The sequence below is a fragment of the Pteropus medius genome, unplaced genomic scaffold (genome assembly GCF_902729225.1).
Source record: "Pteropus medius unplaced genomic scaffold, Ma_sr-lr_union100, whole genome shotgun sequence".
In the NCBI taxonomy this organism is placed as follows: Eukaryota; Metazoa; Chordata; class Mammalia; order Chiroptera; family Pteropodidae; genus Pteropus; species Pteropus medius.
The window spans coordinates 5712875-5728683 of NW_024340700.1; the positions used below are offsets into that span (position 1 = coordinate 5712875).

General features: G+C 56.2%; 1 long non-coding RNA gene across 1 annotated transcript in view; it reads right to left on the reverse strand.

The window, feature by feature from the left end:
- The window catches only part of LOC120617648 (uncharacterized), a 41863-nt gene extending 29482 nt beyond the window's left edge, over positions 1 to 12381 (reverse strand). The window contains exons 1-2 of the long non-coding RNA XR_005656983.1: positions 12177 to 12381; positions 8343 to 8402 (exon numbers count right to left, since the gene is read on the reverse strand). This is a non-coding gene — a long non-coding RNA (uncharacterized LOC120617648). The remainder of the gene's footprint in view (positions 1 to 8342; positions 8403 to 12176) is intronic.
- Between the last annotated feature and the right edge of the window lie 3428 nt (positions 12382 to 15809).

The following is a 15809-nucleotide window of genomic DNA, read 5'->3' on the forward strand; positions in this document are numbered from 1 at the left end:
GCTGAGAGGCGGCATCTCGGGGTCGCACTGCAGAGGTGGAGGTGAGCGAGTCAGGTGTCAAGAGCTGCAGGAGACGTGTTTTTCAAAATGAAAGGAAGACAGGTGACAGCACAGGAGTGGAACCTAACTGCAGCGAGGGAACGTAAAACGTCACGAGGTGGGAGGCCATGGCTCTTCCGACATCGCGGGGACCTGATCCCTGGAGGCGCATGGAAGAGGACCCAGCGTCGGGGCTCCTCTGCCCAGGAACGGTGAGCAGGGTCCACGGCACCGAGGCCCGGGGGGGCTTCCTCCCCCGCCTTCCGACACATGCACGTGCACCGCCCCGGAACCATCCTCTGAAAGGAGCCAGGACGGACCAGGGTGAGGGCCGTGCAGACAGAGGACACGTGGTCCGATGCAAAATGACCCCAGAGTGTTCCTCGGTCCCAAAGTGGGCACCCGCCCAGGAGTCTGGGGTGGCTGGTCTTCCATGGGCCACTCTGCTCTGGTGCCCTCGGACAAGTCTCAAGTGACCTGGACTCTGCTGTGCGTAAGCGAGGGCCGTGCGCAGTGCAGGAGGGACCGCCACATGCTGCCCGGCTGGCGGATGAAGCAGAACCGCCCAGAGACTCAGCCGGCGTGCTCCTGGGCCTCGGTTCGCGCCCTGGCAAGCAGGGTCCCTGGCGGACACTGAGACCCATGGAACCAGCCAAGCCGGGTCGCCTGAGCATCGAATGTGCTGTGGGAGGAACTGGGCCCGGAAATAAGGTGAAGTTCTAAGTCCAGAACCTCCAAATGGGGCCTTCTTTGGAACTGGTGTCGCTGTGAATGTGATGAGTTAAGATGACAGTCACGGGACCAGTCACATCCCAAGTGACTGGCATCCCTGTGAGAAGATGCCACGAGGAGAGCACGGGGAGACGGAGGCAGAGCCCGGTGTCGCGTCCACAGCCACGGAGCGCCGAGGGTCGCCAGCCGCGCAGAGGCCAGGGGACCGGCGTGGGCGGACTCCCTCGTGGCCTCAGGAAGAACCAACCTCGACCTCAGACTCCCAGCAAGAGGATCCACCTGTCGTCTCGGCCTCCACTGTGTGGGGCTGCTCGGCAGCCGGGAAGGGACCCTAGCACTGAAGCTGGAGGACGCCAAACAGCAGCTGACAGAGTGGCTGGCTCGCCTTCCGACTGCCACCGCCTCTCACTGGGTCCCACCGCATTCCCCTCGCCAGCCTCCCTGCTTCTCTCTCTCTCCATAAACCCCATGCTCTGAGCTCAACAACCAGAGGCCGTGCTTAAAATCAGTGACGAGACCACACCACGTCCTGCTTACAAGTCCCCAGTGGCTTCCCATTAAAACCGGAATAAAATCCAGACTGGACTTTGTCTCCGCTTTCCTGGCCCACGCCCCCTCCTCCCCCACCAGCAGCAAGGGGGGCTGCTCTGTGTCCCCCAGCTCTGGAGCTCAGGCTTCCCAGGCTGCCAGGCTGGTCCCTCTGCCTTGAACGGTGTCCCCCGGCTTTGGTCTCTTCTGCCTTGAACAGTATCCCTCGGCTTGATGGCTGGTCCTCTGCCTCCTTGAACGCAAAGTCCCTGCTGGATGGCATATCCCTGCCTTGAACGGTGTCCCCGGCTTTGACGGCTGGTCCCTCTGCCTTGAACGGTGTCCCCGGCTTTGACGGCTGGCCCTTTCCCACCATCCAGTCCCCACCTAAACTCATCTGCCGAGAGAGGCCGCCTCTGGCCGCCTCTCTTCCTCCCCTGACTCCCCTCTCTTCTTCCTTCCTGCCACTTGTCACTCACTATACAGACGGTCTCAACTTCACAGCTGCTTATTTGCAAGAACACGAGAAGGTCAGGGCCGGGCTGCAGAGACTTCCGCCTGTCGCACGTGTCTGAGTCCCTGAGTCACTGGGGCCTGCACCGCGCCAGGCGCAGGGCACTCACTCGGCAGACATTTGCCGAAAGACTGGAAAGGGGAAGGGAAGCCGGGGGAGGGCGGAGGGAGGGGACGGCGGGGCTCAGCGGGCGTGTGGTTCGGGGCTGGACGCCACGGCCACCGCCACAGCCACCGCCACGGCCACGCGAGACCTCGCCGCTCCTGGAAGGAAACCGGCAACTGCCCTCCCGCCGCATCCCTCCCGCCCCTTTGGAGATGCGCATTTACGCGTCTGAACCCTCAGACCGGGAGGGACAGGGGCTGCTTCATTCATCCCTCTGTGAAACCTAAAACAGACTCAACGACTGTTTCTAGAACTACTTCTCTGAAGCCACGTTGAGCCTTCACGTTGTTTTCTCTGTGTGCTGTGCCGCTCGCTCCGTCCCCCCACGTGAGCCCACAGCAGCCAAATCTGGATCGAGGGGCTGCGCCAGCCTCGGCCTCGATGCTCCCACCGGGACAGGAGCGGGCCGGGTCACCCACGTGCCCTTGGCACAGTGGGCACTTGGCGCTACATCCTGGAAAAATGTACTTCAAAGATTCCCTAGAGATGTTCGTGACTCACACAAATTGCAAAGTCTACGTCTCCACAAGCTCCCAGCTGCATCTGCGGGATGAGGGTAAGACTTTGTTCTGTCTTATTACCTCAGAATATCCGCAGGGCAATAACCCATGCACCTGCCATGCACAGTGCGGACCGTTTGGGCTGGGTCGTGTCCCCTCCAGCGTTCATGTGCTGAAGCTCTAACCCCACCACCCTCGGAGGTGACCATATTGGAGACAGGGTCTCTGCAGAGATAAGGTAAAGGACGGCACGATTCTCTCCCTGACGCCTTGCATCTCACCACACGCAAACTTCACGACAACAAAGCAAAACCCACTCAGATAAAATACACAGACTCTCTCTTAGCTCAGCTATTCAAACTACCCACTTGAGACTGAAAAATCTCAGGATTTTACAAAAGGAACCTTTCCAATTCATGTGCGTAGCTAATGTATTCCTCCCATGACCGAGAGAGAAAAGAAAACGGAAAAGCTGGTGGGGAGCATAATGTTCAAAAGCATCTCCAGCGAAGGCTCCCCGAGATGCTCTGTGCACATGAAAAAAAAGACCGATTTCCTATTTCCCCAGTACAAAGACAGAAGAGCCAATTTTGGAAAGAGAAAAGGAGCAGCACTGTGCGACACGGTGTGAGGTCCACACGACCACTGGGAGACTGATCTGGGCCGCACAGGTGCTGCTCCCGGGGGGCTCGGTGTGGGCGCAGACGGAGATGCAGGGCAGGAGACACGGGCAGCAGGGTCCAGGCTGTCCGGGTCACCGAGGTCCCTGCAATGTTGCTTTGGACCCAGAGGAAAGGATCAGCCATCACACTCGACCTCGGCCCCGATCCCATCAGCCAAATCCAGCCCCAGGACCAAGACAGGGATCAGGGGTTCTAGGCAAACGCGTCAGTAGGAAAAGCTTCTGCTGGAAATTACTCGATGGTTCTCTGCTATGCTCATCAAATGACACCATCTTTGTCGCCTCCTGAAAAGCAGAGGGGAAGGAGCAGGCCCCTCCCACGCCCGGAGCTCAGGGAGGGCGGCGGGGTGGGCCAGGCTCCCATGAGAGGCTCTGCTCATCGCATCATGTGCTTCCTGTAGGAGGACAGGTGCGTCGCCGCTCCCGAGGGGTTCAAACACAGGCGCTCCAAGTCAGCCCGAACCCAACCTCAGGCCTTCCGACAACCGGCCGCCCCACACACAAGTGCGGGGGGCACGCGGCTCGAATTGGCTGTTCTGCTGCGTGACTTGGCGTGGCGCTCAGTGTGGGGGTCGTTCAGCCTCAGCTGCAGTAGGGCCGGCAGTTCAGGGGGAAGCAGCGCTTTCTGTGAACCCCACAAAGGCCCTGTGCCGGCTGAACGCCAGCCCTGAGGTACCAACGCAGGCCGCCCGCCCGCTCACATGCCGGAGCCGGCTCACAGAACGGTGTGCGCAATGCGCTCTGTTCATCCGACATGGGGCCGTGTTTCCCCCGATGTGTCCACGACAGCAGGACAGGGTCCCCCAGGTGCCAGGGTTTGAGAACGTCCCGTCGGCACTGAGCAGCCGTTTCGTTCTCAGAGAGAGAGCCCTCCGACACGTGCTGACTGCTGACTGCGTTACAGAGGCGGCCCGAGGATGGCACAGCCGAGAACGTGGTGGGCCGCCCTCGTCCTTCCAGTGGTGATTCATGGCGACTAGCAAGTGACGAGGTGACCAGAAGGACATTGGGGTCGGACTTCTTGTCTTGCGCGGATTCTTGCGAATAATCACTGGTTACACATCAAAAAGCACGCTGCGTTGATCTTCATCGTAAAATCGTACGTTTCCCTTGACTTCTGCCTCAGTAAACACTGGTGTTTCCTGGAGCCGATGTCACTGTCACCCGCCCCATGGCGTGCTTACACACAAATGCGGTTTCCAGCAGTTTGGCCGCATGACCCTCGAAACGCGCTGTTGACACTGCCACGTTCTAGAATTTCTGTGAGGATCGCAGTGATGCCTGTCTTTTGCTGGGCAGAAAAATAAGAAATACAAATGTGAATAAGTGACCTAGTCGACGCGGCTTTCAGAGACGTGACAGGCTGTCGGGGCAGCCTGGCGAGCAAGGGCTCGGGAGGCGGCTTCGTCATCCGCTTTTGGAAACCGCGGGCTCCCTCTGCGCGCCGGGACTGCACGGCTCCCGGCTGCTTTGAGTTCTGAGGATTCGTGACTCTTTTTGTCTCGTTTCTATTCAAACCAGTTTGCGCTGCTTTTCTGTCTTTTTTTCTTATAAAAGGATGAGGAAAGCTGTGCAGATTCCCAGGAAGGATGGGAAAGAGGGGACACTTTGGCGTCTGCAGGTGACTCAGGCCCAGCCCCGCTGTTAGCAGACGTCGGTCCAAGGGGCCGTGATGAGGCCCTTGGGCTGCTCGCTCCTCCAGGTGTGATGGGCCCCCGGCGCCCCAAAACTCCTTCCCAGGCTTTCCTCCACAACTCTTCCCCCGAGTGGGAAACCAGCCACAGCAGCTCCAAATTCAGGTCGCTGGTCACAGAGGACGGCCACAGTGTGGGGGTCGCAGAATACGCTGACCCCAGGACCTGCCCACTTCTCACCTGACCACTGAGAAGAAGCCAGGGCTGGGCGGGCCGCACCGTCAGGCGTCCTCCCTGGGCCACGGCGAGTTTGTTCCTTCCGTCCTTGTCGCTCCTGCGGGGAGGTCTCCCCCGAAGTGCTCTCCTGCTGGCAGACAGCTGACGTCAGGTGCGACCTCCCTGCGTCTGCTGTGCCATGGAGAAACCAGCACCTCCGCTGTCAGCCGCGGACAGAATTTTAGGGGAGAGGCAGTGGCATGAGGCCACGCTGCTGTCGTGACTAGACTCTCTGGTCTGGTACTCGCATCGCCCAGACAAGAAAACGGTCTTTCTCGGTAAACATGACCCTGAAGTGGACGCCCTTTAGAAAATACATAAGATGAATTCTACTACTTTTCGCAGGTGGGTCTGAGAAAGCAGAAAGGCGTCTAGAGGTCAGTGACGTGTCTGAAGCCCGAGCCGGGAGACGATACCAGCGCGGGCAGAAGGGCTGGGCCCGGCGGTGCTCACAGGCTCCGCGTCCACACCGCGCAGACAGCCGGGGCCGCCGGCCGCTCGCCCCTCTGGCCGTGGTGCGCCCCGCAGCCACAGCCACACGATGCTCCCCTAGGCTGGGTGGTGAGGTAGCCCCAAGGGGCTTCCCAACACTCAGGACCGACCCACGAGGCCCCCCGCACCCTCCCCCCACATGGCAGCGCCTGGCCCAGCAAGGCCTGTGCTTCGCGTTAAACTTGAATCTCTTAGGTGCCCCAACCGCCCGGCGTTCCGACCAGCTTTGCTACACAGAACCGGCAGAAAGGACAGGAAACGGGTCCGCGAAGCCTCAGCAGGTGGCGCCTCAGACACATCCGCGGGGACACGGGGACACTCTGCCTCTGGGGCTCCTTCCCGGACCACGTGCGTCTCCACAATGGGCCCTTCCAATCGCCCCTTGAAGACACGGCTGAGGACACAGCTCCTAACAGGATCTGCTGAGCTTTTCTCATTCGAGTTTCTTTCCCAGAACAAAGACAGTGCCTACCTCTGTGTCCGACTGACATGTCAAGTGCAGTCAGACGAGGAGCCCACGCTCCCATGACTGTGACGCCAGGTGCTGACGGACGCGGGTGTCCTGAGAGGAAGCCTTTCTCCCGGCAGCGGAGTGAAGGCCTACGCGTTCACGCTCGGGTCCCGACCATGTCATCTTCGGTCTTCCTCCCGACCTGTCAGAGCCTGGGCAGAGCCAGGGCTGAGCGGGACAAGAGCACGCGCCAAGATGTGCGGACAGACACCATCCCCAGTGTGCTCTTTACTAAATACGAAGACCACCCCCCACACAAAGAGAGCTGCATCCGCCTGAGGAGCCCCGAGATTGGCCACGGCTACAAGCGCTCCCTCCGGACCCCTCCAAGACAAGCCCCACAGGTGATCAATGTTCGTGATTGATTGAATGAATGAACGTTACCGATCTCAATGGTCTTTTCCTAAATAAGATTTTTTTAGTCAACATACATGTTCGCACTGGCGAAAGGTGTGAAACTTTCTGCTCGGTTCAGTTGCCATCTGAGTCCTCTCGTCACCTGAGCCGTGAACCCTTCGGCTATAGCAGACCTTGCAGATTAGCACTGCGGAGGCCAGCGAGGGTGCCCAAGGAGACCGACAACGGCACGGAGACTAGGAGGTCCGAGGAAATGAAGCTTGATAATAAGTTGAAAGACTGTTTGTTGCTTAAGCACTTTTGAGCGAATCCTGTTACACGGCGTGTCCCCTGCCCAAGCGCTTGGCTCACAAAATGAGCGGCCGACACACGTGCTGGTGCACAGCCACACCGCCTGCCCCGAGGCTGACGGCCCAATGACCACGTTAACCTGCCTGAGAGAAACTGCTGACGGTTGCCTAGAAACCAGAAGCCTCGAACGCCTGGCAAAGTGTTACTAAAAATGGCAGGCCGTGCTTGGTCTCCTGGCCCTAGGCCTTCGACCCCATTAGTTCGCACAGGGGCTGCCCCTCCCCGGTCACCTGCTACTAGGCAGGGATCGAGCTGAGTTTCCAGCTTGGCAGGAAAATCGCTGGCTCACAGGTTTACCCTGCGACCTGTGTGGGAATGGCGAAAGGGCCGCCCTTCTTCTCCCAGGGGACGCAAAGGTGCAGGGCCAGACCAGACGCTTCGTTCAGAACGTGAGAAGAGCACCGCGGAGCCCGCAGCAGAGCCGACTCCACACGCCCAGGCCAGCACCGAAGGCGCCGGACTGAAAGGCGGCCGGCTAGGGACGAGGCGGCCCTGTGCCGTTTTGCTGTATTTCGCCGACACAGGCTGTCGTGTGATGACAAGGTCCGGCGGTGCGGGGCTTAAGATGCGCCTTGCTGTGCGCGCGTTTGGACGGAAGGGAAACGCAGTCCCCAGCTCCTGAGCAGAGCGTCCGAAGCGGCCGTGTTCGTGGACCCGGCCCTCCCAGCCTCCCGTACCTGACAGCTATTTTTAAAAGCCAACAGAGGTGCCAATTTCACAGCTCCGACGGTTCGGAGCGCTGCGTTCTCGCGGCCACTCTCTGTGGTGCCAGCGCCCGTGAAAGAATGTCATACGACAGGCAGAAATCTGATGGCCCAAGCGGGACTCCCTAATGCCGGCTGCAACCCGGCTCTGGGGTTTAGCCCCTTAACACCCGGTGTCCCTCGTAAACGCTGTGACCACGTCTCCCCTGTGACACCAGGGGCCCCGGGTCTTTTCACTGTCAAGAAGTGTCCCCTGCTGCTCCCACGTGGCATGAAAATGGAGACACACGCAGTCTTCCATTTTACGTCCGCGTCAGGACGCGATCTGCCCAGCAACATCCCATCTTGTTTTCTATTCGCTGTCCCTACCCCGTTTCTGAGGAGGCCCCCGACCGCCCCCAGGGCTGCCGCAAAGGCTGCTCCCCCACGACGGCAATCACCCCCGCCAACACCCCGCCACGCCCCCCATCGCCACACACATCACCGGACAGGGTAGGGGGCCACATTTCCTAGCTCCGGCAGGTAAAATGGTCTATCACACTGCAGCTGCTGGGCCTTCGTGTGTCTTTATTGATGATAATGTGCCATTTCCCCTTTGAAAAGTCTCTACCAGAAGACCAGGAATTTACCTCGGTTTGCAATTTTTCTTCCTGTGCTCTAAGTGTCCCTTCTGAGGGGCATTATTGGCTGTAATATACACACACGACTACATGTGTGCATATATGTGTTTGTGTGCGTGTATGTGCGTATACATCAAAACAACCACTCGTGGGCTGCTAAGTCCACACTCCTGCCCCCCCCCACTCCACCCTCCTCCCCGAGTAACCATGCTGTAATGAAACGCAAAGTATAGTTACTTCTTCCGCGGCGTCCTCTGCGGGGGGTGCCGAGTCCAGGTGAAGCTCCTCCTCGGCGGTCTGAACAAAGACAAACATTGAGCAGTTAGCACCCAACGCTCACGCAAACGGCATCTGCAGGCAGTCGAGACAGGACTGGTGAGGAGCTGCACGTGAGCACAGAGGACGTGGGGGCTGCACCAGGGCCCCCTCCACCTGAACCAACTTGGAACCATGTGAGGCTTCTTGCCAGAGATGGGTGCTTTATATCAAGGGTCCCCAACTCCCCGGCTGTGGACCAGTACTGGTCCATGGCCTGTTAGGAACCGGGCCGCACAGCAGGAGGTGAGTGGCGGGCAAGCGAGCGAAACTTCATCTGTGTTTGCAGCCGCCCCCAGTGCCAGCATCACTGCCTCAGCTCTGCCTCGGATCATCGGGTGTTAGATGCTCATAGGAGCACTGGCCTCTGGTGTCAAAAAGGTTGGGGACTGCTGCTTTATATGACAGGCAGCAAAATAAGGCAGTGTTTCTATCCACGGTTACAAACTACGAAATCAGCCGAGTGACCCCAGCTGGGAGAAGCACGTGACTTACGTGCCTCCCCGACCACTGGCAAGGGGGCTGGGTTCGCAAGGGCCCACACGACTAGCACTATCAGGACAGAGAAAGCGACAAGGAGGCATCCGTGACGGTCCTGAGTGAGGCGAAACCGCAATCTTGGGGTTCAGCTTCAGGAAGGGATTAATCAGGGAGGACAAAGGCCTGGACCAGAAGACAGAAACAATTTTGCAGGACGAGGCTCCAACAGAAGTGCCTGGGCCTGTCTTCTCTGCCCTGTAACTCCCGGCAAATTCCTTGATGGGTCCCATCCTCCCCACTTGCAAAGTCCAGATGTGACAGCACATGTGGCCTAGAACCGTGAGAGGATTTGGTGACATTGTGCCTGCACGGCACGCAGCTGGGGCTATCCTGGGGCAGATCCGCACGGTCGGCTACTGCCATAGTATGTCGAGTGTCCCCTTCTGGCCCAGCAGCCCTAAGGTGATCGTCATCAAGCAAGCACGGCCGTGAGATTTGCGGGGCTCCTGTCCCATTTGCACTGCTTACAAATGGGGCCCTTCCCTCCTCTCATGCCTGCTGACACCCGGAAAGAAAGATCACACTCAGGCTCTGAAGGGACACCAGTCGAATGGGCCGGGACCTCGTGGGTGGCTGGGTACTTGCCGCACTCAGCGCATCCATAGTTTCCTTGCCTCCTCCGGGGCGTGCGTGCCCTTGGCCTCTGTACCCCTGCCTTTGAGACCGGTGTTTAACTTGCTACAACACAGTTCCCACAACAGTGTGTGCTTCTTTTTAATGCCAGATTCTTCGGGGATTTTACAGAGATCCCAGTTTTTAATTAGCACAAATCTCCTTGTCAACGCACCTCGTTAATGGGTAAAATATCCCACCCCAAATATCTCAAAACCATTCACAAAACCACAAGTACGTTCCCTAGACAGTCTGATGAATTTCCTCTGGTCCAGGAGCTGAGGTGAAGATGGTTTTTAAAAAGGATAAACAGTATTTTCTCGTACAGTGAACCTCACACCCAACCTAGCTCTGTCCCCCGGATGACAGATGAGAGAGCGAGGCCAAGGAGAGCAGCTCACACGGCCGAGAGAGCCAGACCCAGCAGCATCGGGGGCCGGCCCCGGAGAGCCAGTATTCGGTCACGTTAAACATGTGTAAAAGCAAAGGACCTGAGCCCAGCATCTTGGATAACAGCATGCGTGCTTTCCTGCCAGGAGCTAACAGCTAACGTGGAGCTCAGAGTCCAAACCTAGACCATCTCATTTCGCCCAAGCTCTTGACATGGGAGATATTTCAACATCACACGACACAAAACAGGGGCAAACCAGAAAGTGAAATCAGCTTCCGGCCCCAAGCAGACAGATGTCACATCTTTGTGGATTCAGAAGATTCCTCGAGATCAGGTTTAGTCTCTGGGTAGAAATAGCTCCGATTTTCTGGTTTCCAAACACGCCGAGACTGAACACTGTCTTAATAGACCCGCTCCTCACTCACTCACCCAGGAAGCCTGACGAAAATTTCTCTGGCTTCAGGATCATCTAATTGATCCAATTTTCTGTTGTGTATACATCAGCCTCAAAAACTTCTAAAATGTGCCCTCTAAGCATGGGTGGCATGGCCGTGTGGTCTGTCAGTCAACTGATTCCAGTTCTTTCAGTCTGTAAGGTCGTCCTAGGATCATGACATATTTTTTAAATAATATGAGCATATTCATTGCTGGTTCATTTTCTGTCAATATTAAAAATATTTAAAACACAAGCTGTTCTCCAGAGCTTTGGTCAGTGGCAATAATGTAAAGGCCAGACTGCCGGGGACATTTCCAAAGCCTCCTTCCCTCACTCCCGTCCTTGTTTCTAAGCCCACGGCGAAGCCTCCCGCAGAGGGGCCTCCTTCCCCCGGCCCAGCTGTGGGGGGCTCGCAGCCAGGCCCCTGCCATGAACACGGTCCAGACAAACGGGAGGGCTTTGAAAAGCACCAGGACACAGGAAAAGGGCTTCTGGCCCATCACTAGCTCAATTCATTCAATTCAATAATTCTATTTGAAAAACCTTGAACTGGCAATGCTTGTACGTGACAGACTCTCCCTAAGGCACTGCTTCAATGCCAGGAGCGACATCACGTAGGAACAGAACAACCAGTAGCAGTGAAGAGCCGTGGCGTCTCCTCTCTCTTGACGGTGCGGGGGGCGGGGGGAGGGCGGGCTTCCTGCAGGCAGGGGCGCCTGTGCTGGTCACCCAAACAGCAGGCACATTGCCACGCCACGCTCGCCGGCTCTGCTGGGCACCAGCGCGTGTGCGGAGCGTGAGTTTGGCTTCCGAAAAAGGATTACACATAAAATACTAAATATATTCTCTTCTAAAACAGAATCTCATTCAGTTTAAAATTCTTCCCTGAATGACAACATAATTTGTATATGTAAAAATAATGAACATTTAAAATAGTAAGAATGGCATTTGTAGATATGATGCTCGGTATGGGAGATAAGGCAAAAATTAAAGCTTGGATTTTGTGGAGATTTAGTAAGTTATTAAAATTAGCTGTTTTCATGGGCAATTGAGTTGCTAGTAACTCAGCACAGGTATATCTAACTGATTGTTCAATGTCAACTTTGGAGAACTTCAGTAAAAACACATGTTGACCGTCAGCGATTCGGATGAAGCAAATCAAATTCCATGCACAGAGTTCCCTTCCCGGGAGAGCTCGGAGTTCGGCACCTGGGAAGGCTGGGTCTCCCACACTGGGGATGGGCCACTGCCATCGTCACTCCCCGCCCCCTCGTCCGTGGACACTCGTCTTTGTTGTACCTACTCAGGCTGCTTTAGCCTCGCGCCTCTTCCTTAAGGGACAAGTCCTCGTTTGTTTGCCTTGTGCTCTCCTCCATCACTGCGGCAAATGGGGCTCTGGTTCAGAGCCACTTGTTGACGTGAAATCACTGATGCAGATGGATTTGGAAACATGAAGACTTCGAGACACACGGACTTTAAGAAGCATCCTGAAGCTGGGCTTAAGAACAACTTTGTCTTCAATTCACCCATTCTCATTTAGATATTTACACCACGCACAATGCTGTGTGTGCACACACATCCTCTGTTCATGTGTGCATATATACCCGCGTACATATTGTATGCCACAACATGTGCATCTATACACATTAAGCATCCAAGTCTGTCACATAGCCGTCACCCAGTAATCTGAAGTCGCTATAGTAAACACTCCATTCGCCACGGAGCCAGGATTTTTCCGGATGCCGTGAGAGTGCATTCTTTACTTTTCCGTACTCACCTCTATTTCCATGGGCTCCACCTCTATCTTCTTCCATAGCTCCAGCAACTGTGCAATCGGCATTTCTGAAAACTTTCCTTCCGCTGGAATGGAGCACCGACCGCTCGGCAGGACGCGAGCGGAGGCGGCGGGCCGTGCGGGGACGCGCGGCGGGACCTCGGAGCCCGCGGGCGGCGGCGGCGGGAGGGGCGGCGAGAAGGCAGCGCGAGGTCGGCCGCGGCCAAGCTGAGTCTGCGGGTGTGGACGGAGCCCGGGGGCCTCCGATGTGCCGCTGGGGTGTCCTCTCCCGGCCCAGCCGGCTGCGCTCGCGCGGCTGGAAGAGGGAGCCGCAGCCCCGGGGCCTCCGCGGCGACTTGGGCGAGCGCGCTGGACTGGCGCTCCGATTGGGTTCCCGCCCGGCCCCCGCCCCCGGCATTGCCACGCCCTCCGCCCTCCCCCCACTATTCTACCTTAATTGGCTCTAAACGACGGGTGAAAGTTGGGTCTGAGGATGCTGCTGCCATAGCAACTGCATAGCAACCAAGGGCTGGGGCGGAGGGGAGAAGGGAGCGGACGGGAGGGGGCCCTGCGGCAGGTCGGCCCTCCTCCCACCCAGCGCCGGCGCAAGCACACGCTCACACGCACACGCGCACTCACACGCGCGCACTCACACATACACGCTCGCACGCACACACGCTCACATGCACACACGCTCATGCACACTCACATGCGCACACCCACGCGCGCGCACACACAAACGCACACACATGCAAACGCATACACGCACACTCACGCGCGCACACTCGCATGCAGACACACACACACACACATGCACACGCACCCCTCCCTTCCTCAGCCATGACTCCTCTAAGCCCCAAACGACCACCGGATCACTAGGGACCAGGCGGGGAGCCAGGTCCCTGGGAGCTACTTTTCCAGTGGTGACACACACACACACACACACACACACACACACTCCCCTCCGTAGCCTGGAACTGCTCCGGCTTGCCCCGGCGCCACCAGCCACCCAAGCATTAGGACGATACCTAGGAGAAAAGCAAAGTGAGACCCAGAGGTAGGATGGCAGTGAGAGCCCCCAGGGCCAGCTGCCTGTCACTGGGCCTCCCTAGGTCCCGCAGGAGGACTGCCTGAGGCAGAGCCCGGGCCTGGGGGCTGTGGCAGCAACCGGAGAATGTGTCCTTATTAGGGGAGAGGACGAAAAGAAAGTGGGCTGTTCAAACTCCCAAATGGTGGGGTCTGCCGAAGTCAGGGCCAGACGTGAGGGGAGGGCCTTTCATTCAAACGACATACCACCAGTCGTTTACGGAGTTGCGGGAAGAAGGCCATAACGCTTCGTGCATGTGTTCTCCCGTGATTTTCCATCAAACGCGGATGTTACAATCCCATTTCACAGACGCAAAAGTCCTGAGGCGCAGAGGGAAGGACCTTGCCCAAAGACACACACCCAAGTGACAGAGCCCAAAGGAAGTCCTGGTGTGACTGACTCGCACAGAGGACCGATCTTCTAGGGCAGGGGTCCCCAAACCCCGGGCCATGGACAGGTACTGGTCTGTGGCCTGTTAGGAACCGGGCCACACAGCAGGTGAGCGGTGGGCAAGTGAGCGAAGCTGCATCTGTATTTGCAGCCGCCCCCAGCGCCAGCATCACCGCCTCAGCTCCGCCTCGGATCGTCAGGCATCAGATGCTCATAGGAGCCCCGGTCCCTGGTGCCAAAAAGGTTGGGGACCACTGCGAGTCTAAGTGTCTTACAAGAGGAAGCACTGGGAGGACAATTTTCTGGGGGAAAATTCTCATTTCTTATTTTTGTTCTTTTTTTGGGGGGAGTCTCTTTGGTCTTTTTTTTTTACTCCGTTTCTTAGAATAAAAGACACGTGAAAATACATTCATCTCCCCAGCTTTCTGAGTGCTAATCTGACAGCATTTTTGGTTCTCTGTTTTGGGAAATAGTGCTAAAGTCTAATACAATTTATGTTGTTTCTGGAGTGTAGTTGTTTCTATAGTAAATGCCTTTATCTTTGAGAAAAATATCTAAGAAAATGGCTTACTGCTTCTAAAAATTATCAATCCCTTTGTCTTTCATCTTTATGAAATCAATAAGAAATCCGGTGTATTAGCAAAAAAATTTTTAAAAACTTGTAAAATCCCAGATACTTTCTATTTCAGAGCAAAAACAAATACAGAGTTAAGAGGTTTCATTTAGTGTTGCTCTATGAGAAACACTTTGTCCTTCTACAAAATGAGGCCAGTAGGGATCTTGAAAATTAATTTGAGATAAAAATAATGCTAATATTATTTGTTTTCAAAGTGGACATTTCCTGATTGACAGAGTGAAGGGTTCCAGCATGTTGACCACAATTAGAGAATTTGGAGAATAATGGGAAAAGTTGCGGATTAATAACAGATAAAATGAAACGGTTCTTATGTAATAAAGATAGAAAAACCACTGGCTTAAAAAATACTGGAGATGTCCAGATTTTTTCATCTGAAGGAAGGAAAATGTGGAGCTCCTGAAGGCAGTGGGGAGGGAAATGAACTGTGATTCCTTACGGGGGATCTATAAACCTTCCACTTGCTGGAATTTTCCATAAGCGTTCTGAGTTGGGGTAGAAGTGCTGGTCCTTTCATCAGGGGAAGGAACATGGAGGACAAGGAGGTCCGCTGGGGCCAGGTCCCCAGGGTCCTGCCTTAGGCCAAGGAGGGCGCCCGGGGAGCAGAGCCTCTGGGCGCTGGGCAGAAACCTCGGGGGTCCCTATCCCCAAAGGCAGAAGGGCTATACTAAAAGCATGTCGGAGGAGGTGCCGAAAACACATTCAAAATTCAGAAGGATGTCTCTCTTCAAACTTTGCAGACGTGACCCTAATATCGGGCCCGGATAGTATTCAGCCCCTCGCAGGGGACGCAGAGGGTCCCGGAGCAAGGACGGGACGGGTGGCGAGGAAGGACATGAGACATCACGTGGCCCCGGGCTCTGGGTTCACCAACCCTCCTCTGACTCCCTGCAGGGTTGTCTCATAAGCACCTAAGATCGTCATTTAGAAGCCAACAGCCACCTCAGTGAGTCATCTCCTTCCCCAGTTTTTAAACACGTGGCACTTCCCTGCGTCCAACCTGCCAAGACGCAGTGCCAGGTGTGCTGGGCAGAGGGCGGAGAAGCACATGCAAACCTAGGAAACCGAAAAATAAAGACGACGTTCAAAACAGCACATCGATCCGGGAAAGTCTCAGCCCTATTTAAGGCTGCATTAGGGAACATGAACAGTTAGGGAAGGAGGCTTTTCCCAAAAGGAAATAATGGTTACATCGAAATACTTAAAAGGATGAAGCTCCAGAGAAAGGACAAAATCGCAGTGTGACGGATGAGTGTCCTAACTCTCAAGATACTGCAAACAACTTTTTCAAGGAATAACACCTTTAAAAGCTGATTTCCAAGCACCCGCCCACACGCACTCATTCCTCAGGAGCAGCAGCTGGAGACGCCCGCTGCAGGGGGGTGTGTGTGTGGAGGGGGGTCCTAACGGAGCAAACCCACAGACTGCCAGCAGCGGGAGTGTCTCGCGGGTCCCCAGCCACAATATCATCATGCAGTGAGATGTGCAGGCACTGAAACTGGCCCCCAAGACAAGCCGTGCCCTC